This window comes from Manis javanica, chromosome 15 (assembly GCF_040802235.1).
Source record: "Manis javanica isolate MJ-LG chromosome 15, MJ_LKY, whole genome shotgun sequence".
Classification (NCBI taxonomy): Eukaryota; Metazoa; Chordata; class Mammalia; order Pholidota; family Manidae; genus Manis; species Manis javanica.
In genome coordinates, this window is record NC_133170.1 from 60,912,878 (window position 1) to 60,938,293 (window position 25,416).

Consider the following 25,416-nt stretch of genomic DNA (forward strand, 5'->3'; position numbering starts at 1 on the left):
ATTGGGAGGGGGGCGAGAGGTGATTGGGCTTCAGGTGGCGCCGGCGGGAACCGAGGACCCCGAAAAGAAGCCGGAAGTTCGCCATCTTACTGGTGGGGACCCTTCAATTAGTGTTAATTGAATAAAATTCCAATGTGATGAAGAATTAAAGTGTATGTATCATAAAGGTGAGGAACTTTCCCCCAATTCAATTCTCTTAAAAGGTTCCGGGACCACCTGACACTCTGATTCTCTGCCTTCTTGTCTGTTTCAGTAAAACTCTTCAGATGGCCCCTTCTAAAGAATAATTCTTAAAAGAAGCAGAGGGAAAAGTGTGCATTACATTTGGGAAATGACAAGAATGTCTACTTATTTCTTGTCGAACACAGTGCTACCAGAAGCCAACATGACAGCGTCTCTAAAGCGCTGGAGTAGAAGTTAACTTAGAACTGTATCTCTAGCGTAGGTATCTTTTAAAAATGAAGATGGAATGTAGGCTTTTCAGATTAACAAAAGCTGAGGGAATTTATTGCCAGCAGACCTGCACGATAGGAAGTCCTTCAGGCTCAAGGGAAAAAATGAAATAACACCAGAGAGAAACTTGGATTTACACAAAGGAACAAAGATTGCTAGAAATGGTAAATACAGGGGTAGAAGAAAAGCCTTTTCTTATTCATAATGTTTAAAAGACAAAGAATAGTAATAATGTAAGGTGTATAATGTATGTAGAAATAAAATGGGTAATTGAAAGGGATAAATGAAAGCATTTTGTCATAAGATTCTTAGGTTAAATATGAAGAATTATAATATTATAGTAAGATATGCTGTGAGTAGGTACAGATATGTAAACACCAGCCAAAAGAAAGGCAAAATCTCTATATTAATATTAAAGTATGTTTCAAGACACAAGGGATCTCTCAGTTCATAAAAATGCATTAACAATCCTAAATCATTATACAATGATTTATCTACTAACAGAAGTTCAAAATATGTAAAGCAAAAACTGACAGAACTAAAAAAAGAAATAGATGAATCCATAATTACAGTTGGAGATTTTAAGAATTCCATCTAGTTATTGTTGGAACAAATAAATTAAAAAGTGATGTATAGAGGATTTGCAACACTATCAAATAATTTAACCAACTTGATATTTGGAGAAAACTTCACTCAACAACTAAAGAATACTCAAGTCTTTTGAAGTGCACAGGGGCCAACCACCAAGATACACCATGGGCTGGGCCGAATAAAAACAGAACAGATGTAAAGGGATTGAAATCCCATAGACTATGTTCTCTGACCACAATGTAATTAAATTAAAAATCAATAATAAAATGATACATGGAAAATAACCAAATTTTTGGAAATTAAACAACACACTTCTATAGTACCCATAGGTCAAAGAAAAAAATCTGAAAGGAAATTGCAAAAGAGTTGAACTAATGACAATTAAAACCTGTTATATCAGCTAAAGAAGATGGGACTTTATAGTCCCATGCTTTTATTAGAGAAGCATGCTTTTATTAGAATGCTTTTATTAGAGAAGAATGCTATAAAATCAGTGATGTTGAGTTTCATCTTTAAAAAAAGGTAGGAAATAAGAGCAATTAAACTTTAAAAATGAAAAAGGAAAGAAATCGTTGTACTGGAAGAGAGTGACGAAATAGAGAAAAATCAAAGAAACCAAAAGTGAGTCATGTGAAAAGATCCATAAAATTGATAGACCCTGTCTAAATGGTCCTCTGGCTGGACTGACAGAAGGGGAGCACTACTTACCAATAATCAGAAATAAAGGAGGGGATATTGTGCAGAACATGCAGCCAGTAAAGGGTTAATAAGGAATGCTAGTGAATTACTTACATCAATCAATTTGGAGACTTAGGTGAAAAGGACAATTCTTTGAAAGATGGAATAACCAACGGTGACACTAAAAGAACTTAAGTCTTCATTGCCCTGTGCTGATCCAAGAAACTGAAATCAAAATTGGAAAGGAACATCTCACAAAGAAAACTCCAGACCCAGACGGCTTTCCCAGTGACTTCTACCAAACATCGAAGGAACAAATAATACGAATGCCCCAATATCGCCCAGCTCTTTCCGAAAATGGAAAAAGAGAGAATACTTACAACTCATTTTTGAGGACAGCATTGCCCTTACAACACCTGATAGAGATATTTCAAGAAAAGAAAAAGAAAATTCAGGAGGCTAGAGCTAATTGTGCTAAGGGAGGACAGTGGATTTTTGATGTATTGGCTTTTTGAGGTGATAGTCCCCAGTTATTGAAATAAACACTAACCCAGGAGTTGCTGCAGAGGAATTTTTTTTTATTAAGGTATCATTGATATACACTCTTGGAAAGGTTTCACAAGAAAAACAATGTGGTTACTACATTCACCCTTATTACTGAGTCCCCCACTCATACCCCATTGCAGACACTGTCCATCAGTGTAGTAAGATGCCACAGAGTCCCTATTTGTCTTCTCTGAGTGACACTGTCTTCCCCATGACCCCACAAACTGGTAACCACTAGTCCCTTTGAGTCTGTGAGTCTTCTGCTATTTTGTTCCTTCAGTTTTGCTTCATTGTTATATTCCACAAATGAGGGAAATCATTTGATATTTGTCTTTCTCTGCCTGACTTATTTCACTGAGCATAATACCCTCTAGCTCCATCCATGTTATTGCAAATGGTAGGATTTGTTTCTTTCTTATGGCTGAATAGTATTCCACTGTGTATATGTACCACCTCTTCTTTATCCATTTATCTACTGATGGACACTTAGGTTGCTTCCATAACTTGACTATTGTAAATAGTGCTGCAATAAAAATAGGGGTGCATATGTCTTTTTGAATCTGAAAAGTTGTTTTCTTTGGGTAAATTCCTAGGAGTGGAATTCCTGGGTCAAATGGTATTTCTAAGTTTTGGTTTTTTGAGGAACCTCCCTATTGCTTTCCACAATGGTTGAACTACTTTACATTTCCACTAGCAGTGTAAGGAGGGCTCCCCTTTCTCTACATCCTCACCAGCATTTGTTGTTCGTAGTCTTTTTGATGCTGGCCACCCTAACTGGTGTGAGGTGGTATCTCTCATTGTGGCTTTAATTTGCATTTCTCTGATGATTAGCGATGTGGAGTATCTTTTCATGTCTGTTGGCCATCTGAATTTCTTCTTTGGAGGATTGTCTGTTCATATTATCCACCCATTTTTTAATCAGTTTATTTGCTTTTTGGGTGTTGAGGCGTGTGAGTTCTTTATATATTTTGAATGTTAATCCCTTGTCAGACATGTCGTTTGCAAATACATTCTCCCACACTGTAGGATGTCTTTTGTTCTGCTGATGCTGTCCTTTGCTGTACAGAAGTTTTTAGCTTGATGTACTGCCACTTGTTCATTTTTGCTTTTGTTTCCCTTGCCTGAGGAGATGCATTCAGTAAAAAGTTGCTAATGTTTATATTCAGGAGATTTTTGCCTAGGTTGTCTTCTAAGAGTGTTATGTTTCATGACTTACATTCAGGTCTTTGATCCATTTTGAGTTTACTTTTTTATATGGGGTTAGCATAATCCAGTTTCATTCTCTTGCATGTAGCTGTCCAATTTTTGCTGCAAAGGGATTTTTGCAGACACAATTAAAGTCCCTAATGGGCTGATTTATGTAAGGGAGGATTATCCGGATGATCTGGTCAGGCTGAGTTAATCAGTTGGAAGGCCTTAAAAGCAGGGTCAGGCTTCTGATGGAGCTAGAGAGACAAAAATCTGCCTGTGGTAACAGCGTTGGCCCGTGTGATTCCACCTCATGATCTCCCTTCTCGGGCTGAATCCTGAAGAGCAGTACTAGAAGCTAGAAAGTGCACAGAACCCATGGATGCAGGCCTTAGGTCCATATTACCAGGATTCTTAAGTGCAATGGGATATGAGCAGATAATCGAAGGGTCTCCCAAGAGTTTGCTTAATAAATACCAACTTTTGCCCATCCAACTAAAGAAATGAAGTGATATCACCATGTCAGTGGGTTTAAAGAGAAACTAGAGCCACTTCCCCAGAGAAGTAATTGAAATTAAAATAAATAAATAATGTAATATAATATATATTACTTTATTATATTAAAAATTTATATGTATTATATATTTTCAAATTTTGATCTTTACATATATGTTTTCTGCTTCTGCATAACAAGTCACCACAAACTTCGCAGCTTCATATGTAACATCCATTTATTAGCTCCCAGTTTTACGAGTCAGAAGTCTGTATGTATGGCAGAATTTGGTTCCTTGCAGTAGTTGTGGGACTGAAGCCCCCTGTCCTTACTGGCTGTCAGCCAGGCCCCACACACAGCTCCATGACAGTAAGTGGGTCAGGTTACCCGACATGTGCTCATCCGTCCTGAGCTGGGTTTCCCAGAACAGAGCCTGTGAGAGATTCAAGGTGATGGGGTTTATTGCTCTTCCAGAAAAAGGTGTAAGTTAAGAGGGAATCAGTGCAGGGAAGGAGAAAGAGCCAAGGAAGGACAAAGCCTCAGCCTGATCCATGGAAAGGAACAACCCACAAGGCCCAGCCATGGCACTCCCCAGTCACCCCACTATACTTCAGCCCTGCCTCACCTGAGCCCTATAAGCTTCACTGGGCGCTGGAGATGTTTTGCTATAAACCATCCATACCTCAGTCTCCTTTCCCAGCTCCGTAAAAAAGTTGTTTGACCCAAGCCACCATGAAAATGCCAAAATTCATTTGAACTTATCTATAAATGTATCAGGGAAGGATTCTCTCCACCACCACGATTATTCTATTACGTATCTTGTGCACTGGGAGTAATAAATCTACCTATGCTAAGTGTCTCTTCTTGTACAAAGTTGCCAGCAGTCTCCTTTTCAAAATGAGTAATGTAAGTCCAGGGAGAGGAAATCCTGGGGCAAAATACTTCTAAAAACCAAAATCAGTCAAAGGGAGAAATAAAATTTAAAATCCATTTATTGCTCACAAGCTGCAGTCCCAGATATCTTTCTCTCCTGCTCCAGCAGAAGCAAAACCAGCCCTCCCCTCACCTCTCAGGTACATATAAGCCCTCCTTGCCCAGGTAATTACCCACTGATATGGAAATGAACTTCTCTCCACCCCTGAGGAATGATGCAAATTCACTAAAGCCATACTCTTCTCCACCCTGGAGCACCTGTTGATATGCAGATGTACTAAAGCCAGGCGAGATATTCTGGAAATATTACAGTTTTATCCACAGTAAAATTTAAAAAAATTTAAATGTGTCTTTTAAAAATTACAGCTAATAGGGGAACCATCATCTTAAAGATTAGAAAAAAACATAGTCTTTGAAAAAATGACTTGCTTAGATGGTAAAATAAAATTTTTAAAGCTGTGGAGCCTTATGAAGCCAAAAGAGAGAGCTAGTAGGACATGAAAGCCCAAGTATCCTTATCCATGGACACGTTAGAACATGTGCCACACAATATTAAATAAAAATTTGTCAGTTTGTAGTTGAAGGAAAAATTTCTGAACCAAAAATAACACCAGGGTGTGCATATCAACACTAAACATCCTGGGCAAATTTTGTATTTAATGAATGAAAATATGTAGCTCACTAGATAAAGACAGACAGACAAACAAATAGATGAAAGAGGTGGGCAGAGAGATTTCTGTAAGCATCAAATAAGAGAAAAAAAATAGGAGTGGGAATCAGACTGGTTCAGATTTCTCTGGAAATACTAAACCCCAAAGGACAATAGGAAGCCTCTAAAGAAGAACCATTTATTATCTCTTTGCCCCACAAAGGTTATAACCTGCCAAATTTTATTTTTACAGACAACAGAATAATATTTTGAGCATTCTTTTCTTACAGTTATCCTGAGATACTATTTCATAAATATTTTATACCAGCCTTCAACAAAAGGCGCACAAAGGTTTATCAAGGGCACAAATGGGCCTGAAGACTGTGGAAGCATGCTTGCCAATCAATGGGGTGGCGTCCACTGGCTTAGACGTTTCATGGTAAGCTGATGGAGCGTTTAAAAAACTGTTTCATGCTAATGTAGCTTTTGGCTTAGAACACAGGACTCTCCAAAGAACTAAGTTTGTTATAGAAAATGCTTTCTGTTCCTGTCTGCTTAAATTCTTCTTTGCATTTCCTAGCATTTTACATAAATGTACTCTTTCAGTCTGACTATTTTCACTGAGCATAGCTGTGAAATTCATCCATGTCATTGCGTATATCAACATTTCACACCTTATTAATGAATGGTGTTCAATTGGATGGGTATGCTACAGTTTACTTCTCCACTCAGATTCCAATGTACATTTAGGTTGTTTGGTTATTAAAGATAAAGCAGTTAGGAACATTTGTGTACAAGTCTTTGTATGGACACATTTTAATAAATATGTAATATGTAATAATAGTTAATTTTCTTTTATTTCTTCTTGCACAAGTATGTAGGAGTTGAATGAGTAGATCATATAGTAGGTTATGATTAATATTTTAAGAAGCTGTTAGGCAGGAAAATAGATATGAGCAGGGTGGGAAGAGAAAAAGGCCAGAAAGTCCACTTAAAAGACCCAAAATTAATCAATTAAAGCTCAAAAAGCCAGGAGAAACTTGGCCTGGAATGTTTGAATATTCCACAGATAAAGGAGGGTACCTCAGCATAGCCCATGTCCTTTTATGTTAATCATGCAGGCCCAGCCGTAAACAACATAGTAAAAGGCAGGAAAGATTCCATCTTAAAGATTGTATTTTAATACCCAGGACATTGAGAAGATTCTTAACTTACTCTTTAGCAACCAGACAGTAACTCAGCCCACCTTGGGGGCTGGGCAGGCAGCCTGTGTGATCTGCTCCCAGACCAAGATACCAGTATCCCAGGGAGGAATCAGAGTAAGACTTTCCTTGTGTTAAGTTAATTCTAAGTGTTCAAAGACCACTTAACAAATCTGCACCCACAGCCCTTAGTCACATTCCTAAACAATCCTTAAAAGGGGAAACCCTCAACCTTTTGGGGCGCTCCTCTCTCTGAGGTTGCCCGCACTTTCTAAGTGCATAACCTTTTAACTTTAAACTCTCTCTTTTCAACCTTTCAGGGCGCCTTTCCTTGCTGAGGTTGCCTGCTGCACTTCTCTCTTTAAATAACTTAAAATAAAACTGTTACTCTGCTTTACTACTGTGTCTCTGCCCTTCGATTCTTTGTCACAGTGGAGACAAGGACCAAGGAAAATACACAATACTCCCCCAACAACAGCATTGTTCAAGAGTTCCAATTCTGCCACATCCTCATCAGTACTTAGTTGGCTGACGCTAAAGCAGAGCTTAGAGGAAATTTTATGGCTTACCTGATTATATAAGTTCTAAAATCAATAATCTACTCTAACATAAGAAACTAGAAAAAGAGCAAATTATACCCAAAGCAAGCAGAAAAGAGGAATTAATAAAAAATTAGAGCAGAAATCAGTGAAATTAAAAATAGAAATACAGTAAAAAAAAAAAATCAGTGAAACCAAAGGCTGGTTCTTAAAAAACATTAATAAAAGTAATTCTCTAGACAGACGCAGTAAGAAAAAAAGAGAAGATAAAAATTAACAATAGAATGAATAAGAATGAGGCCATCGCTACAGATTTAACACATCCTAAAAAGATACTCAATTTACCTGTGATAAAGATAGTGAAGTTACAAGGGAACTGAAAAGATAATAAGGGAATATTACAAAATATGCTATGTCCATAAACTTGTCAACCTAGATAAAGTGGATCAATGCCTTGAAAGATACAAACATCAAAATTCATTTAAGAAGCCTAGATAACTGAAATATTGCTGTATTTATTAAAGAAGTTGAATTCATAGTTGTTGTTTTAAAGCAATAAAGGAAACTGTAGGTCCAGATTTCACTGGCAAATTCCATCAAACATTTAAAGAAGAAAATACACTAATTCTACACAAACATTGTAAGAAAATATTTGAAAAGGAAACACTTCTTAAAGAAATAAGAAAGAAAACTATGGACCAGTATCCCTCATGAATATAGATACAACTCTCCCCACCCCCAATATTAGCAATTCAAATTCAGCTATATATAAAAAGGATTAACACATCACAACCAAGTTTATTATGGGAATGCAAGGTTGGTTCAAAATTTTAAGAAGAATCAATATAATTTACCATATTAAAGGAGTAAAGAAGAAACATCAGGATCATCTCCATAGATGCAGAAAATGAATGGTGCTTCCATCCCAATAGCATCTAGCGCGGCCTCTGGCCCTGTTCTCAGAGCAGAGACCCTGTCAGCAGATTGATCCTTACCTGGCCAGAGGTGAGCTGTGATTGCTGAAGCCTTCTAAGGAATAAGGGTGGCATGGGCACAGGCCCTCACCTGGACAAGCCTTTCGGAATCCAGCTGCCCAGCCCTGTTGGGGATGGGAGGAGGCAAGGTGGGGAGGCAGATGTCTTTGCATTTGTAACAGAGCATTTGTCTTTGTTATCAGCATTTCACAGAAATCTAAGGGAATGAGAGAGGAGGAGACTGAAGAGCTCAGGTGCCTCCAAACTCCTGATAATGTTTAATGAGGCTTGTGAATCTCATTTTGTGACTTGAAAAAAAGTCCTTCTGCTGAAAATTTGACAATACTTTCTCAGACTTCCTCTTACTGTGAGACAACAGAGATGAGTCCCTGACATTTTCCTTGGCAAAATTCCTTCCGTTAACTCTGGGGTGGCTCCCCGTGGCCTCAGGACCACGTGCTCTCACATTGGCCTTCGAGTCAGCAGCTGCCAGGTGTCTCCCTGCAACACCCGGGGCAGAGCTTGGCTGGTCTGTCCTGGTAATGACAAGGGTCTGTGGCAGACGATAGCCATGCTTCTCCTGTGCCTGCACATCACTCTCAGCATGGCCCAGGGGCCCCTCAGTGCCAGCCCCTTCTCGGTGACTCTGTCCCTTGTTTCTGTGTCCCATTCACAGCTTCAGTTTCTCAAATTCATAAAGCCTCCCTGACATTCATGCCTTCAGACATGCTGCTCCCTCAGTCTGAGGTGTCCTCCCCTCACTCCCTTGGTTAACTCCTGTTTATGCTCCAAGTCTCAAATGAAAGGTCTCCCTCAGGAATGCCTGCCCAGAGCACATGCCCCCTCGCCCTTCTCCCCAACCCCTTAGCACAGTTTCTTCACTGTATTGAACATGATTTGCTGTCCAACATCTGCACGTCATCCATTCCTGGGCTCCTTTCTCCCACTAGGTTATGAATTCCACTCGGGCAGAAGCTGTGCTGACTTTACACCCCCTGTGTCTCCAGTGCATAAACAATTGCCACCATACAGTGAGGGCTCAATAAATCCCTAATGAATAAATGTTGAGCTAACTACCACTATCCTTCTGGACTCTACAGCTGATCCAAAGTGAATACCCCAGATTTAAGCCCCCTCAAAATACATTCCTGTGATGAACTTTCAACAGCATGGCATACCTATTAAAATCACACACACTCCTTGAATGCTAATACCAATGTGCAGCCTAACGGGGAGGCAGGTTTTGGATGTGAAGACAGACAAGAGGGTTACAGACTCAGGCAGCTTTACCACCTGTCCCGTCCTGCACTGTCACAGGGGGGCCACTGCAGGTCATCAGATTGCTTAAGATAAAAATAATTTTGCAACAATTTCCAGTAAATTCTCTAACTTTTCTGTACATTTCCCAACCATTTCCTTGTTAATGCTCAGGAAATGGGAAACAGTCACTAATTTGATTTTTTTAGTGGTCTCCTTCTAGAAGTTCGACCCAGTGATAATGATGAGCACAGGGGATCCTGAACAGGATTATATGTTTGTGTTCATTTGCTGTCTTCTAACTGTTTGCCATTTGAAGTACCCCCCACAAAGTTGGGGTAATAAGGCTGAAATTCCCAGTCTGTATTTGCACTGGCTGCTCAGACACACATCTGGACCTTCCATTTTCCAGTTGCTAGACAACCACTGTGTCTCACTATTGCGTGACAATGATAAGGAAATTAATAATGTTGACCATTTTGCTCCCAGCCTAATGGTTTGTTTAATTAATTGGTTACCAGGCAGAGCAAATACTGTTTTGTATCCTAAGACATCCATAAAGGGGACAGCAATCTCTAATAGACCCCGAGAACTGAATGGCATTCTATTTGAAATCAGCCCAGACTACAGTGACAGCATTATAACTCCAACATGAAGACATATGGTTTGTAAATAATTTGAGGATAATGACTCATAATTTGAAACTGGAATGGCTGCCGAAGATCTCAGAATCAGGCTATCCAGGCTAAAATGTGGTGAAGTGTCTGTTTTTCTTCCTATAAGAAACCAGGCATGGTGAGTGTTTCTGGCATCCAAGGCCTCCCTGACCAGTAAAAAGTAAAAGGGCAAATGGATTGAGTCCTCCCTCAGCTTTGTTGAGAATCAGGAAGGGGCAGTTGGCATGGGGCCACAAACCGAAGGAATCCTGTAGAGCTGGACGAATTAGCAGCAGTGGCTGATAGTGAGAGGGAGGCAGGGAGCAGAGAGAGGGGCAGAAGGCCCGGGTCTCACAGCAGCTCCAGCTGAGCAGTAAGGTAGGTTCTGGGTCCACAGGCAGTGCTCTAAATAGCTCCATGCAGGTGAAGTCATGTGATTTGTAAGCCTTTTGTCACCCAGAAAGTCCCACTGGCTACCTTCAAACAACATATATTTAAATTGTATGTTTTATTATTTAGATAGTGTTTCAAATAACCTGCAGTGTTGGGAAGGTGGTTGTGGGCCTGGTAACAGTCTGAGAATCACTTACTCACTCCTCCACTCCCTCCTTTTCTGAGGTGACATTACCTCTACCCCCTTTTTAACATAGAGCAGCTCTGCCCAAATCCCCTGTCGCTGAGTCTCCCCCTTTTGCTGAAGCAGATCCCGTTCCCTGAGTGGAATTCCAGAAATAACTATTGTCGTAATTGTTGTCCATACAGTTGTTACAGCACTTCCAGCAAGTGACACTGAGAATATTCGGATTTCTCTTTTATCTCCGTTCCTGGGGGAAGCAAGCTGTGTACCGGGCTAGTTGGGCGAGGCTGGGGCTGCGGCTCCAGGCCCCTCTGTGGGGTCGGGGAGCCCACCCCGGCTCTGCAGATGTTGTTGGCTGCTCAGTCTCAGCTGCCCCCTCTCCGCAGCAGAGATGCCTTGTCCAAGGGGACCTCACTTGGGAAATGCCTGGTACACACACTCCCCACCCCCACGACTGACCACTATGTGGTCAGACTACTGAGTTGGGACTAGAGAAGTCTGAACAGGAGGAGGACACTGGAGCTCCCAAGAGGACTTGGTTACCCCCAGAGCCATTTTCTCAGTTTCACCAAACAGCCCGCCTACGGTCATTCGTCTGCCCAGAGCCATGAGGTGTAGCATCTATACCAGCACCACACCATGACTGGGACAAAGCAAGCAGCCTGCTGAGTGGGAGGCAGCAAATCTAAAGGCTAAAAAAACCTAAAAATGGCATGAAAGTTATTTCTTGGGGGGATAAATAGCAACAAGAATTTGGAGGAAGCACTGAAGGACATTGTGCCCCTTAGGAAGGACAAGGATGGAGACGGAGTGCTTAAAAATGCATTTTGTAACAACTGTAGAAGCAGAGCCAAAATCAGCTGCAATTGGTAATAAGCAGTCTCACATAAAAATAACAATAGTAAAAAGTAACAGTAGCCATTACTGACTGAGAGCCTGCCAAGAGCCAGTCGGGGGACAGCTCCCTTATGGTCGTTCACTGTGATCTGCAACAACCTGTAAGGCTGGAGTGAGGCCAATTCCTGCCTCTTCCCACAAAGCGCCTTTCATTCACTGCAAACTGGTGTGGAAACAGAGAAATGGATTCATAGCATTGTTGCCTTCTCCTTAGCACACAGCACAGTGCCTGGCATGCAGAAGTCACTCAATAAATCTTTGTGGAATGAATGGAAGACCAGATATCTAAATACCAAAATTTTAATAATGGTTAACTTTGGATGGTGGGGCCAGGAAGATGCATTTTCATTTTTGTGTCCTCCAGCTTTGTGCATCACATTTGTACTTCCGCACACTGGGAAATTATGAGCATATATAACAGTCCACCAATCTTTAAATATTTTGAAAATTGTGATCGATCTAATTCCTCAATGAAGAGGATTTTTTGGTACATGTAGGACCTTATTCAGTTTTCTCGTATATCACTTCTGGCTTTAACGGTGAGTACAAGTAAATCCAAGGCTGTGTACAGGCCTCTTGGAAATCGAGTTTTAGCACCAACTTTGGCGCCCGCAGAAGGCGATTGTGCAGGTGCCTCTGGATCCTCAGTGAGGGCTGCTGGGCCTTCCCCTGGGGAGGGGTGGGGGTGGGTGCCTGTCTCCTCCTCTGGGAAAAGGGCACTCCTTTTGCCTGTGGCCATGCAGATGTCTTAAGAAGAGAGAGTCCTAAACATGTCCTGTGAACCATGGACCTGTGCTACAAAATGGCCAGCAAGGACCTAAAGAAAGTGGGATGGCAGTCAGACCACAAAATTAGGATGCTGAGAAGTCTACTTGAATTAAAACGTGCCTGCGTTTCTTCTCTTGGTGCTTCTAAATGTGTTTGATTATGAACAATAAAGACTTGGTTTTCTGGTATTATCCCCTGAAATTCTATCCTTGGGTGAGATGGGTAGAAATGTTCTGGAGTGTCACTTTCTTTTCCCCAGTGCGCCACTTTCTGACTGGCATCAGTCCTTTGCCCTGTGACCTGGCCCCAGAAACTGCACATGTTCCTACTTTATAGATGGCAGAAACTGGGGCTCCGTGAGCTCAGGCAATCTGCTAAAGGGCACAGCTGTTTGAAAGCAAGTTTGAAACACGATCCCAGGTTTCCTGATTGTCTTTTGCAACTTCAGCACTTCCCACTGAAAAGGACAGGTTGTCCTGGCTCTCGGGACATGGCCCATCCTGAAGTCGCTCCAGGCCCCTCTCATCTAGTCCCTCATCAGCATCCGGCCCCTTTCCCTGTAGTCCTTATCCCGCCCTCAGCCTCTGGCAGGGGTGCCCCCTCCTGAGGGTCACTGCTCGGAGCTCCGTGGACAGGCTCAGCCCTCTGGACACCACTTCCCTTGGGCCCCTCCCAGCAGGAGGCCCCTCCCTGCAGGTGCCTCCATTGTCTGGTGCTCCTCCTGTGGGACGGACGGTTTCTTCCAGCAGCAGCCTAGTGAAGCTCTGGCCATCTCTCACCGGCCCTGTTCTCAGCCCAGCTCTCTCACCAGACAGCACATTTTGACACTTTTCAGCACACGCATGAGATCCTGCCTCTCATGATCTGCCAGCTTCCCCATCTCCTCTGAGCTTGCTGGGCGCCCGGGAAGGCTCCTGCCTCCCAGCTCCACTCGGCTAGTTGCTGATTACATATTAGATTCAACCACATTTTTTACCTACAAAAATGCCAATTTCATTTGGTTTAACTTAATACAGAAAAGCCCTACATGACACCAAGACACCAGATACTGTTGATTGTAGTTGTGTGGAATTTGTAAGAAAGGTTCTCCCCCAGGTATTGTGCTTTCATTACTGGAGGGCCTGCCCTTCCTAGTCACATGCGTACTGTATACATGTAGCTCATGGGGCATGTGACTCTGTGTGTGTAAACACATGTCTCCATACTTGTTTATGGTATTTTTACTCACTGCTCCTAACCCAGGAACATAACTGTTTATAATTTAAAACAAAGCCAATGCTTCGGCCCCGTACTCTCAGCAGGCACAGAGGGGCTCCTGTGCCCAGCGGTGCCCTCAGGGGTGGGTTAGCAGGGCCCCATCTTCAGACGTCCTGAAGTGGGCATGGCAATGTCATTTTGCCATAGCTTTGTCCCCTGCCAAGGGAGCGGTGAAGCTCCCGAACAGAGGAGCGAGCAGATCTACCTGCTCGAGAGGAAGTTTTGGCTGAGTCACTGCAGGTCTCAAAGTGGAGCTGGAACAATTTGCAATTAAACATCCTCATTTGCATTTTTCTTACTAACAGCTATTTAGAGAAGGGCTTTGGATATGCTGGAGATGATTCTGAGACCAGGTCTGCTTCTATCCATAGACCTGCGGGAAGAAGGGATTTCAGCAGAGCTATCATCTAAGTACTTAAAGGAAAACACTTAGAAAGCAAATACTCCATCTTGCCTTTTGTGTTGGTAATACTGCATGTGCTCTCAGGACTGCTTACTCCAGCAGGTCCTGCATCCCTGTACATGTCATCTGTGTGGTCTGAGACCAAGCATGGAACCTTTCTAAATATCAGCTTTTTCACCTGTAAGCTGGGATAAGAATGTGTTTCTCATAGATCATTGTGAGATAATGCTGACGTTTCAGTGGGGATGTCCCCCCTCAAGCTGACCATCCTCATCAGTGTGAATGATGAGAAGGAAATATTTTGGGCATGACGATAGTGGCCCATGGGGCTGAGGTGGACCTGGGGTTCCAGGGGGCTCTCCATCTAGGGAAGATGCGTTGAAGAATGATGGCATTGTTATGTCTAGTCAGGAAAAGACAGTGAGCCTCCTGACATTCCTGCAAACCTTTAGACCTGGGGCATGTGACTTTGGGCAAAGGATGCAGATAATACATGTGGCATCAGTGAATGCTTTCTTCTCTTGGTGCTTCTAAATGTGTTTGATTATGAACAATAAAGAGGCTGAGTAAATTAGAAGTAGGAATCTGAGCAATGGCACTACTGGCATTTAGGTGGGGGAAATTCCTGTCCTAGGCACTCTACACATTTAGCAGCATCCCTGGCCTCTACTCACCCCCAGTCATGATATCCAAACATGACTCCAGACATTGCCCAGTGTCCCCTGGTGGGCAAGGCCACTGCAGTTCAGAATCTCTGTTCCAAAACTCCTCTGCTCTGCACACAGCAGAGGAGCCCAGCTGCTGGAGGTGCAGCAGGATGCTGGCCAGGCGTGCCCTGAAATGGTCAGGCCTAGGGGACCTGCCGACAGGCACTCACAGCTTCTGTTTGCTCTGCACACAGGTTTTGTGCATACGGCTCAGTACTCAGACAAAAACCAGAAAGGAAGCGCATCAGAAATGAAAAGGGTGCATCATGGGTTTTGCCTCTGGTCTCAGGAAGTGGTGGTACCACTGTGCATCTTTGAATCCTAAGTCCTGCAAACCAGAGTCTTCCCCACTCACATTCCTCGGGCCAGTGCAGAGAAATGTGGAACGTATTAACTTTATTTGCTCACTTCATTTATTTCCCATTCTTTCTGGCCTTGCGTCATCTTCAGATGTGCTGGTCATTCAAGTTTCCTTTTCTGTAGGTACCATTGGACCAGAGAGGAGGGAGGTCAGAGGTTGCTCCTGGAAACGTCACAAGGTGACATTTGCTCAGCAGTGCCCTTGGGGTGTGGGTGGAACTTATTAGGAAACCCTTCCCTCTGATTCCCAGGAAGACATGCCTGGACCGTGTGGTGGATGGTGGGGGTTGGGGGGACACACCATGGAGAAAGGGCCCTGGTCTCCTCCCCCACACTTGGTGGAAAGGAGGGCGAGATTCCAGCAGCACGACCACACACCCCTGTCCTGCAGGAGGTGCATTTTGCCTATGATGATCTTGCTGCAGGAGTGGGACGTGCAGGCCCAGGCTCCAGGAGCTGCCAGTCTGAGTCCGTCTACTGAGGGCTGGCTCAGGCGAAGCTTTTAACGGAGGAGCACCAGGGGTCTTGGGGCCCCCATGTGGCCCAGGTGCTCTGGAGCATAGGGTGTGTATAGGATCCAGGGAAAAGACCAGTGACTGCAGTGCCATGCGTCATGGAACCCAAGGAAGAGAGGGAGAAATGTGAGAAGGGTCGGGTGCTTCCTGTGGCCCAGCCCATGGCTGGCATCATCTTCATTTGAGGCAATGCCCCTGAAGTTCAGAGAGGTCAGTGGCCTTTCCCAAGGTAGTTTAGCAGGTCAGCATAGAGCTCAGATTCAAACCAGGTTGGACTCACTCCCAAACTAGTAACTGATCCATTCTGCAACCCTACACAAGCACAGTACTTGGCAGGCAGCTGGGAGAGGGTGCAGCTTCCTGCAGAGGTGGGAGCACACAGTAAACACAGCTATCCCAGCATCACTATGAATTCACCCACATTATTAGTGATGAGGACTAAGTAACACTTGAGAGATGACCATGGCTGCACACTATGCCTCTGCCCCTTGCTCTTCAGAACAACCTTGATAACATATGGGGAGCTTTTAAGCATATGGTGGGTCCCACCTGAATCAGTTATACTACACTGGCTTGTGGGTGGAACTTGGCATCAGCACATTTTAAAAACTCACTACCTGTTTGTAATAAACAGCCGAGAACAGTGGTGCTCAGACGTTAGCAGGTGGCAGAACGCTCCGAAGGGTTGTCACAGATTTCTGGGCTTCGCTGCCAGAGTTCACGATTCAGTAGATCTAGGATAGGAACTACAAATTTGCTTTTCTAATGAGTCCCCAAGGAGCACTGGTGTTACTGGTCTGGGGACCTCACTTAGAGAACCGTCGATTTAGAACAGCTCTGAGGATGGTGGTACAGTGATTCCCGCATTACAGACTGATAGATGGAGGCTTGGTGATGACCAAGCCAGAACTGGTACTCGGGGCTGCAAGCCCTTAAAGTCTAGGCTGTGTTTGTCTCATCTTGTACCCCAGTTGGCCAGGCCTGGCTTTGCCAAATACCTCACTGAAAAGCAGCTACAACAGGCCTCCTGCAGGGTGGGCTGCATTAAGGGGGTTCCAAATTCTTGCCTAGTGAGAAGGAAGAAGCAGTAGAGAGCACAAAGCTAATTCAGCTTCATTAATCAAGATAACATTAATTGCTCCAGTCTTCTTAATGAAGGGCTGCTAATGCATACAAAAACACTCCACCTAGGACAACTTGGACGTGAGGCCCTGTGCTCAGGGGCCCGAAGCTCCTCGCCTGAGAGGACTCAGCTCTCTGCACTGCCTGCCTGGGCAGAAGGGCTTTCATCTAAGAATTCAGTGCCACTTCCCAGGTGGATTAAGCCCTTTGTAGAGGCCAGGAGTTAAAGCCGAAGCACATCAGTAGCAAACTGATTGCAAGTTCAATTTCCTCTAGCATTTTCTCCTTGCCAAGCAAGTGAATTCTGTCAAGTTTCCATTTAACTTCTAAGATAGGCTGAGGACCTCTAAGATTCTAGGAGGAGGCCAGCCCCTGTCCATGTCCTTTCCCTCCCTGTGCCCACTCCCTGCGGGCTCTCTCCTTAGAACACTGGTCCTTTCCTGTAGAAAAGGGCTGTGGCAAGATTAGTCCCTGGCTCTGCTCTCGCCCATCCAGCAGGCTGGGAGTGAGCCCAGGAAACCATCTCATGTGGTCTCTGTGGATGCAGAGCCTGAGCTGGGTCTTTGTCAATGGCCTCAATCCCAAGAAAATCTCACTCCGATGAGAACCCCAGTCCCTCCTGTGGCCCATGAGCTCTCATGACCTGGGCCCCCATTTCCTTTCCACCTTGCCTACTTCTCTGCCCTCAGTTAGCCTGCTCCAGCCTCTTACCACAGCTCACCAGGCACCCCCGTGTGCAACCACTGATCTAATCTCTGTCCCACAGACTCGTGTGGTCTGTTCTCAAGCTTCATATAAAATGGATGCTCTTCTGTGTCTGTTTTATTCCATTCACATAATGTTGCTGAGATTCATCCTTGTCTGTGCATGAATCAGCAGCACAACCTGTTAATTACTGAGTGGTATTCCATTTCCACTGTGTGAAAATCTTTGCCCTTTTGAGTATAAGTGTTTCTACTTCTCTTGAGTAAATATTTAGGCGTGGGATTGTTGGATCATAGAGTAGGTATACGGAAAACACTTCTTGTTTCACAGGAAAGGTGGGTGTTAATGACAGTGATTTAACGATTGTGGACATTGAAACCCACATTACAGAAACCTGAGCATCTTCTCATAGTCAGATTTAACTATGGCCGGCTCCTCTCTCTACAAAAGGAATATTAGCCAAAGAAGGAGGCCAGTCAGAGAGAGTTAACTGTCACCTCCACAGAGAGATTCTCTGGCTTTGGTTGCCTTTAGAACATGATGAATTTGGAAAGGGGATTCAGAGAGTGAAACTTAGGAGATGGTAAGCATGGCACTATGGTTGAAACTATTTTATTTGTGATGTAGCTCTTTGCCGAAAGGTTTGGGGCACTTCCTGAGGTCCAGTATACTTGGTAACTCTCCGTCTCCCCTTTCATGACCCACACAATTAATTCCCCCCCTTTCCTCCTCAGGAACCACTTGTACTTTTCCGTTTATGTCTTAATTCCCATCTTCAGTTGGTCCCAGGCAGAGTCTGATACAGGGACTCATGTGCACAAGATCTATAAGCGCATGCTCTCAGGAGATCTGTAAACACGAGCTCTATCTATAAAGATGAGCTCTCAGGGGAAGCTCGCAAGGGAAACAAGATACGTAGAAGGAGCTGAGCAGGAATGTGGTCTCAGCTGCAGTCCCACTTGGCCTGGTCCCGTGGGGACCTCAGGGGTGTGAATGGCATTACAGAGCAGATCCCCCTGTGAGGCAGGGAGCCAGCCATTTGAACCCCCTTGTCAGTCAACCGTTGTTCTGGGGCTTCCTGGGCAGGGGGCTGTCACCTCCTAGCAAGGCAGCTCCCCTCTAAATGAGGGCAGCATTTTGGGAGAGCAGCAGCTGTGAGCCATTAGCAGCCTACACTCAGGGCACCAAGAGAAGGGGGGCACCAACTGAGTTATGGGGTCTGAGTAGGTGTGAAAAGCAGTTGAAAGGGTGGGTATTGAGTCACTTTGCAAGGTGGAGGCACTGGAGAGACTTAGGTCTTGGAACAATTATACACCCCTTTTTGCATGTCTTCTGATGAGTGGATTAAAAGCAATGGTATTTTTTCTTTCTTTCCTGGGAAGAATCCTGTCCCCTCTTGCTCCTAAACTGACTTCTTTATTTGTCATTCATGTCAAAAACATAAAACAGCCTGGAACTGATGTCTAACCGTGCCCCATCACAGCAGGTGTTAGTTGAGTGCCTATTATGTGCTGGCCAGTGGTCTGAGACCTTTGTCTGAGGCACTTTCTCACTAAGCTTCCATACAAGCAGAGGGCGCGCTGTTAGTCCCAAACTGAGCCGCTCTGGAGCATAGCATGGGGGAAGGCTTCCAAACTCTTTCTAAAGCCAACATAGCTCACGTACCAAAACCTGACAAACAGCATGTCCAGTAAGGGAAGAGTAGACCAATCTACTGTATAGTGACAAAACATTATGGGCAGGAAGAGTTTAAGAATTCTTATGTTCCTGTAATTATGTAACAAATAAATGCCATATAACGAATACCCAGTACAAAGGGATAAAGAACAAAAAGCATCAATAGTAGGTATCAGAAAGGCACAGGCAAAAACGTTATTGTGTGTAGAACATAAAATTTTCAATCTGAGAATTTAAGAGAATCCATTGCACAATTACATGATCTCATTTTTTTTCCTTGAAACCATTTTTTTCCTGATCAACATTTCCCTTCGTTTCCCTCAATGTAAACCTTACATTTGACAGTGGCTTTATGTTGTTATATCAGAGTCTTTCAAGCTAAGCAGCCACAAAAGCCGCTCCCTGTAAGGACTACAAAGCCGGAAAACTAGTCAGTGTGCAGAGAGGTGGCATCTGAAGTCCAGTTAACTGAGCCTCTCTCCCCTTTCAGCTATTTCTGTGACTGCTGGATATTTTGGATGAATTTGCACCTAGTAAAATACAGTGTTGACATCTGTAAATAGAGCCAAGGTATATTTCCTTCCAACTTCTAGAAAGGAAAAAAGGAGAAATTGTATAATGGCTTCAGTTGCTGTGATTTTGGTGGTAATGTCAACTTTCTAAATACATTAAACTGTAAAGATTTCAAAGGCAATATGCATCTCAGCTGGGAAGCCTAAAGCAGGAATAAACAGAAGGAGTGTGGGATGGCCAGGAAGCAAATAATCTTGCAGGGTATTTTCAACTCTCAAAAAAGATAAATTTGAAAGTAAGCTTTGCCACAACAGGAAACATTAGAACTATTCCAAAAGCCCATGAAATATCATCGACCTGTCTGAGCAAAGCTGGGATTGCTTCCTGGGAAGCAGTAGTAGCTCCAGAAAATAAAAATGTATGGAGACGAAAGGCCAGGGGATGAGAACAGGGACTACTTGCAGATGGGCAGGATAGATCTTTTGAGATGATAGGAATATTAACTGTAAGTTTACTAAAATCACCATGTTCTTTAAAATGGGTGCATGTCATGCTTGTAAATCATACTTCAATAAAGCTGTTAGGCCCATTGATACAATCTTGCAAAGACAGAAGAGAACAGACTGTGCTGAATTTATGTTGCTAGGGTGCATATGGCACTCAAGGCCTCTCGCAGGCCTACAGCCGGACTGCAGCCACATTCACCCAAGGGTTGCTGCTAGTTTCTTTGATGGCGCACTCACTGGAAAGTGCCCGGCCGTGGCACTGCTGCCTCCGCCCCTGGAAGCCCCTTACACCCTCCACCCTCTGATTTCTTACACTCACCAAGAGATATACAACCAAACAACTGGAAGAGTACCGTCCATCAATATCACTGTACACAGAGGCTCAGACTGGGGAGCAAAAGCATGGGTGAGAACAACTCTTTTGTCTTATAATCAGGCAGAGGGCAAGTCCAGTTAGAGCCGTCCAGTTTGGAAAGTGCATAGAGCAGGAACATCAGCAACAAAACAAAGGGCAAACAGCTTATGAAAGAAAGATGGAGAAAAGCCTGTGGGCTACTGTCACAGATCCTACACCTCTGACCACAGAGGCAGAACCACTCGGTTCTTTATCCTTGGGCCACGCTCGTCAGTGTAGGGATAGGAATGTAGCCAGGCTGTTCCCTAAGTTTCCAGCTCTAGCTAGAGGGAAAGTGTCCTTTCTTCCACGATAACCAAGTGTTTGGATGAAAGCCTGTAGGGACCAGATGTAAGTGAGAGAGAAGCAGGGGCAGGAGGCATTGTGTCCCCAGCCCCAGGTGTCCCTGATACCAGCTCCAGCCCTGCCCTCTCCTGCAGCTTGGTTATGTGAGCCAACACATTGCCCATTTGTGCTTAAGCTGGTCTGAGTTCAAGTGCTGTCCACAATCTCCATTAGAACCTTTTCTGTATCAACTCACACTATTGTCACTATTCAAGGGCTTGGGCTGTCTTTGACATCAGGAGGGGGAAGAACCAAATACAGCCCCTTTCCTATTCACTGTGTGAGCCCCTTGCAGTCCATTGTTGTCTGAAAGGTCCAGAATACACGATGCAGATCGAAACTAGCCCCTCAATACCCTCCTCCCTAGTTGAATAGTTAGGGGACTCAGCAACGGTTGGGTACCAACACTACCTGAAAATACATAATTCCCCAAGATTGCAGAACTCCAACCAAAGGAGCACCCTGTCTTGAAAAACAGGAAAAGTGGGAAAGAAATAGTAGGTGGGGCTCTTTTATGATTCCAATAAATTGTAGCTCAGTAAATGTATCTGTGCTCCAGAAGCCTGGCTTCTCAGAGAATGCTATGGCATCCATGTCAGCCCGCGTCTGCAGGCTGAGGCCCTCCTTTCTAGACCCAGGGACAATGCCAGCATGCCTGCCTCCCACTCCTGACTCACCAGGCTGCTACCCCGCTGTTAGACAGTGTGACCCTTCATGATCCTGTGCTACAGCCCTGGGATCTCTTCATCCAGAGTCTTCTTAACCTGCAGGTCATCAGTATGTCTAACATGTCTTAGCCACACAATGAATCAAGCCTCCAATGAAAGAAAAGTTACCCAAGTAGAGGCCATTCCTTCCCATAAACATCTGTTAACACAGCCAGCGAGAAGCTCTTTTTTGTCCCAAGCATTGTGGGGCCCAGAGGGTTGCCTCCTCTGGCCAGCCTTACCTGGAGGAGACAGGACCAGGGAGGGTCTCGGGAGGCAGGGTCGTGAAGGAGGCGCTGCAGAGCATCTTGCCGGTGTGGTGCAGGAGGCAGAACTGGGAGCCCAGGAGAAGGCTGGGGAAGGGTGGATGGAGGAGGGCACACGGTCCTTTGCTCCTCCATCTCCTGCAGAATCTCCCAGGTTTCCACCTGGTACTTGACACATTGTCTCTGTCTGTGTCAGGGGGTAAGTGCCTTGCTGGGCAAAGAACTACCTGTGATTCTTGAGCTGTGCACATTCACAGCCCCTTTGGGCATAGATGACAATACAGGACACACACTGCTGAGCCCCCTTGGCCCTGATGAGCACATGATATGAAAATATCCATTCATGCTGCAGCTTTTGCCAGACCTGGGAGTGAAATTGCGCCACATCTGCACGTGGGAGCACCTTGAGCTGCCCATTCTGCCTGTCAGAGGGGCTGACCTACCAGGGCTGTGTGGACCCAGGGCTATCCAAGACCTCAGAGATTAGCACTTAGGAAATAAATTATCTCATTATGGTTTGTGCTCCCAGACAAAGGAGTACAATGACAACACTGTTGAAGGGTAAATTGCTGCAGGTACACAGATCCGCACTGACTCTCTGCCTCTCCCTCACGTCCACTTATCACCAAAACACTGAATGAGCAGAACTCATGGCATAAGCATACACGGATTGTACTTCATTTCCCTCTGTCTCTTTAAAGTGCACAGTGGGAGAAATTCTCTGCCCCTAGGTGAAAACTGACTCAGTAAATTAGTTTCTGATCGCCCATGGATAATGGGAGCTCCAAAGAACATTTAAAATAAAACTTAGATTCTCAATTCAGCAATTAAAATTCTAGTCCTACATAACAATCTAGGTTCCAAGTTTGATTTAACATTAAATCTTCCCTATAAAACTGTCAAATTCCTATGTTGTATACCTGAAACTAATATATTATATGCCAACTATACATCAGTTAAAAATTTTAAGAAAGAAACTTGACAAATGTTTTCCCAGATTAGACGATTGTAAACATCTATGTGATATTGCCAATAATGGATTGTAAATCTAAAACAACGGTCCCTAAAGTATCAAAAAAAATCTATCAACTCTGATATAAGAGCTAAAGTTTTTTTTCATTCTCTCTACAGAAAATGATTTGCAAAACTGCCATCATAAGAAGATGTAATCAAGAAGTTACCAGCCCAAACCTGGAGGAAACAAGCATTGCCAGGGTTGTGTCAGTCAGTCAATGAATATTATTGCTTCATTTCCTCCTGTTTGTGCTATTTGTGGCCTCAATCAGCTTTTAATAAGTTGCACTTTATTCAATTCTTATTCTCAATAAAAAACCACATTGCACCAAATAAATAATAAGTAAACAGTTAAATCTTGCTTTCCTCATAAGGCTTCTGCAGGCTTTCCCTCCTGGCTTTCCTCCTCCCACTTGCCTGGTTTCTGACCTACTGAGTTTCCTTTGCCTGACACGCTGTGTGGACAGCCTGCTTACAAAGCAGCCACTTGGGCTTGTCAGCCAGTAGCCAGCTGGCATCTGGCCCTCTGCCATCTCAGCCCACCTTGTCTCCCGCTGTGGGTGGCAGGAGTTCCGCTGACGTCCTCTGCTTTGATGTGAGATTACGGCAGCTGCACTCCACGTTATAGCCTCACCACAGCTTGGTGACAGCTCCCCACAAGGAAGTTCTAAGAGAAGCATCCTCTGATGCCCAGACACCCCATCCCTCCATGCACTTGATGTGAACAAGGAGTTTGACATCAGTGTTTGTAGCTGGTGTTTGCTTCCTTTGAAACGTCTTATTTGCTTTAGCCCCTCATTGCTCACATGGGGTCCTGGACCCACAGCATCAGCAGCCCCTGGGAACTTGTCGGAAGCGGAGGAGCTCAGGTCTGGCCCCAGACCCACACAACTCAAGCCTGCACCTTAGCAAGATCTGGGCGAGTCATATGCATGTTAAGCTTTGAGAAGCCCTGTGTAGAAGCCTTTTCCACAATTTCCTGGTGTCTTATTAAGAACTTTCTACTTAATTTTGTGGAAACACTGAGAGGTCCATATCCTAATGTAGTTTTATGGGTTCTGTTTTCAAAAGTAGGGGTGCAGGTGTCTGTCCTCTGCAAGCCCAGGTCTCAAACCACCTAAAGAACTAACTTAAACATCTATTGAATTCAAGTGGTTCTCTGTCACTTCAAATTCAACATAACCTAAACCAAAGTCATTACTTTCCCCCAAACTTGACTCTTCCTTGCGGCTTCCCTTCCCTATTTTTAGACCAGGTAAAGGTCAATCTCTGCCAAGACTTCTTTCCTTGACCCACATGGATCGTTCCCCTCCCACTTCAGTGCCTAGTATGTCCTGCTATTTTTCACTGAAGTTATATTGCCCTGAATTGGTATTTAATTTTTCATTCACTCGTATATTTCTTGAGCACTTCCCATGTGCCAGGCAATGTTTCAGGTGCTCAGGATATAGTAAAGAACAAAACAGATTCATTTTCTGTCCTCATGAAACTCAAATTCTTAGGGGAGAAAGACTCAAAAAATAGATGAGCAGATAAATGTATAATCTTCTAATGACTATAAAATTGAGATAACTGGTCCCACCCTCTCCCTTTAACTGTCAACTCCCTGCTCAGTATCTTCACGCAAATGTCTTTATTATCTCAAATTTAGCATATCCCAAATGGAACTCTTTTTTTATATTGGAGTGTAATTGGCATACAATTTTACATTGGTTCAGGTGTACACCACAATGACTGGACAGTTGCATACATTAGGCAACACCCTGCATGTTGTAGTCACCTGCTGTCACCATACAGAGTGACTGCAATACTATTGACTATATTCCCTATGCTGCACTTCCATCCCCATGACTTGTTTATTTTATAATCAGGAGTCTGTCTTTTATTCTCATCAGCTATCTCACTGCTCCCCCATCCATGGCAACCACCGGGGGTTTATGGGTCTATATCTGTTTTTGTCCAAACTGAAGTCTTGCTTTTCACTCTGCGCCTTCTTTTCCAGTGTCCTCCATCTCAATAAGTGGATGGCACTCCATCCCATCATCCTCTCTTCTCTCGCACCCACATTAGCAAATCCTGGTAACTCTGCTTATAAGTGCATCCAAAATACTGCCACTTCTCTCCACCTCGTCTGCTGCAGCTCTGCCAGGCACCAACCACTCACTTGGAGGCAACAGCTATCTGACAGGTCTGCTTCCAACACCACCCCCTGCTGCAGTGTATTCTCAACTCTGGAGCCGGAGCTGGGGCTGGCCCTGCATGGAGCAGGTCTGAGTATTCCCTGGTTCAAAACCCTCCCATGGCTTCTTAAGCCCTAAGAGTTAAACCCACTTGATGTCCCTCCCCAGGGGCCTTTGCAATTGCTCAGCCCTTATCCACTCTCCCTGGACACCCAGAAGGCTTCCCTTCTTACCTCTCCTGGATCCTTCTCTACTCCAATACCCCCTCCTCAGATATGTCTTCCCAGGTCACCCCCTTGAACAAGGCACTCTCTCATCACCTTTTCTTTTCTTTGTGACATTCA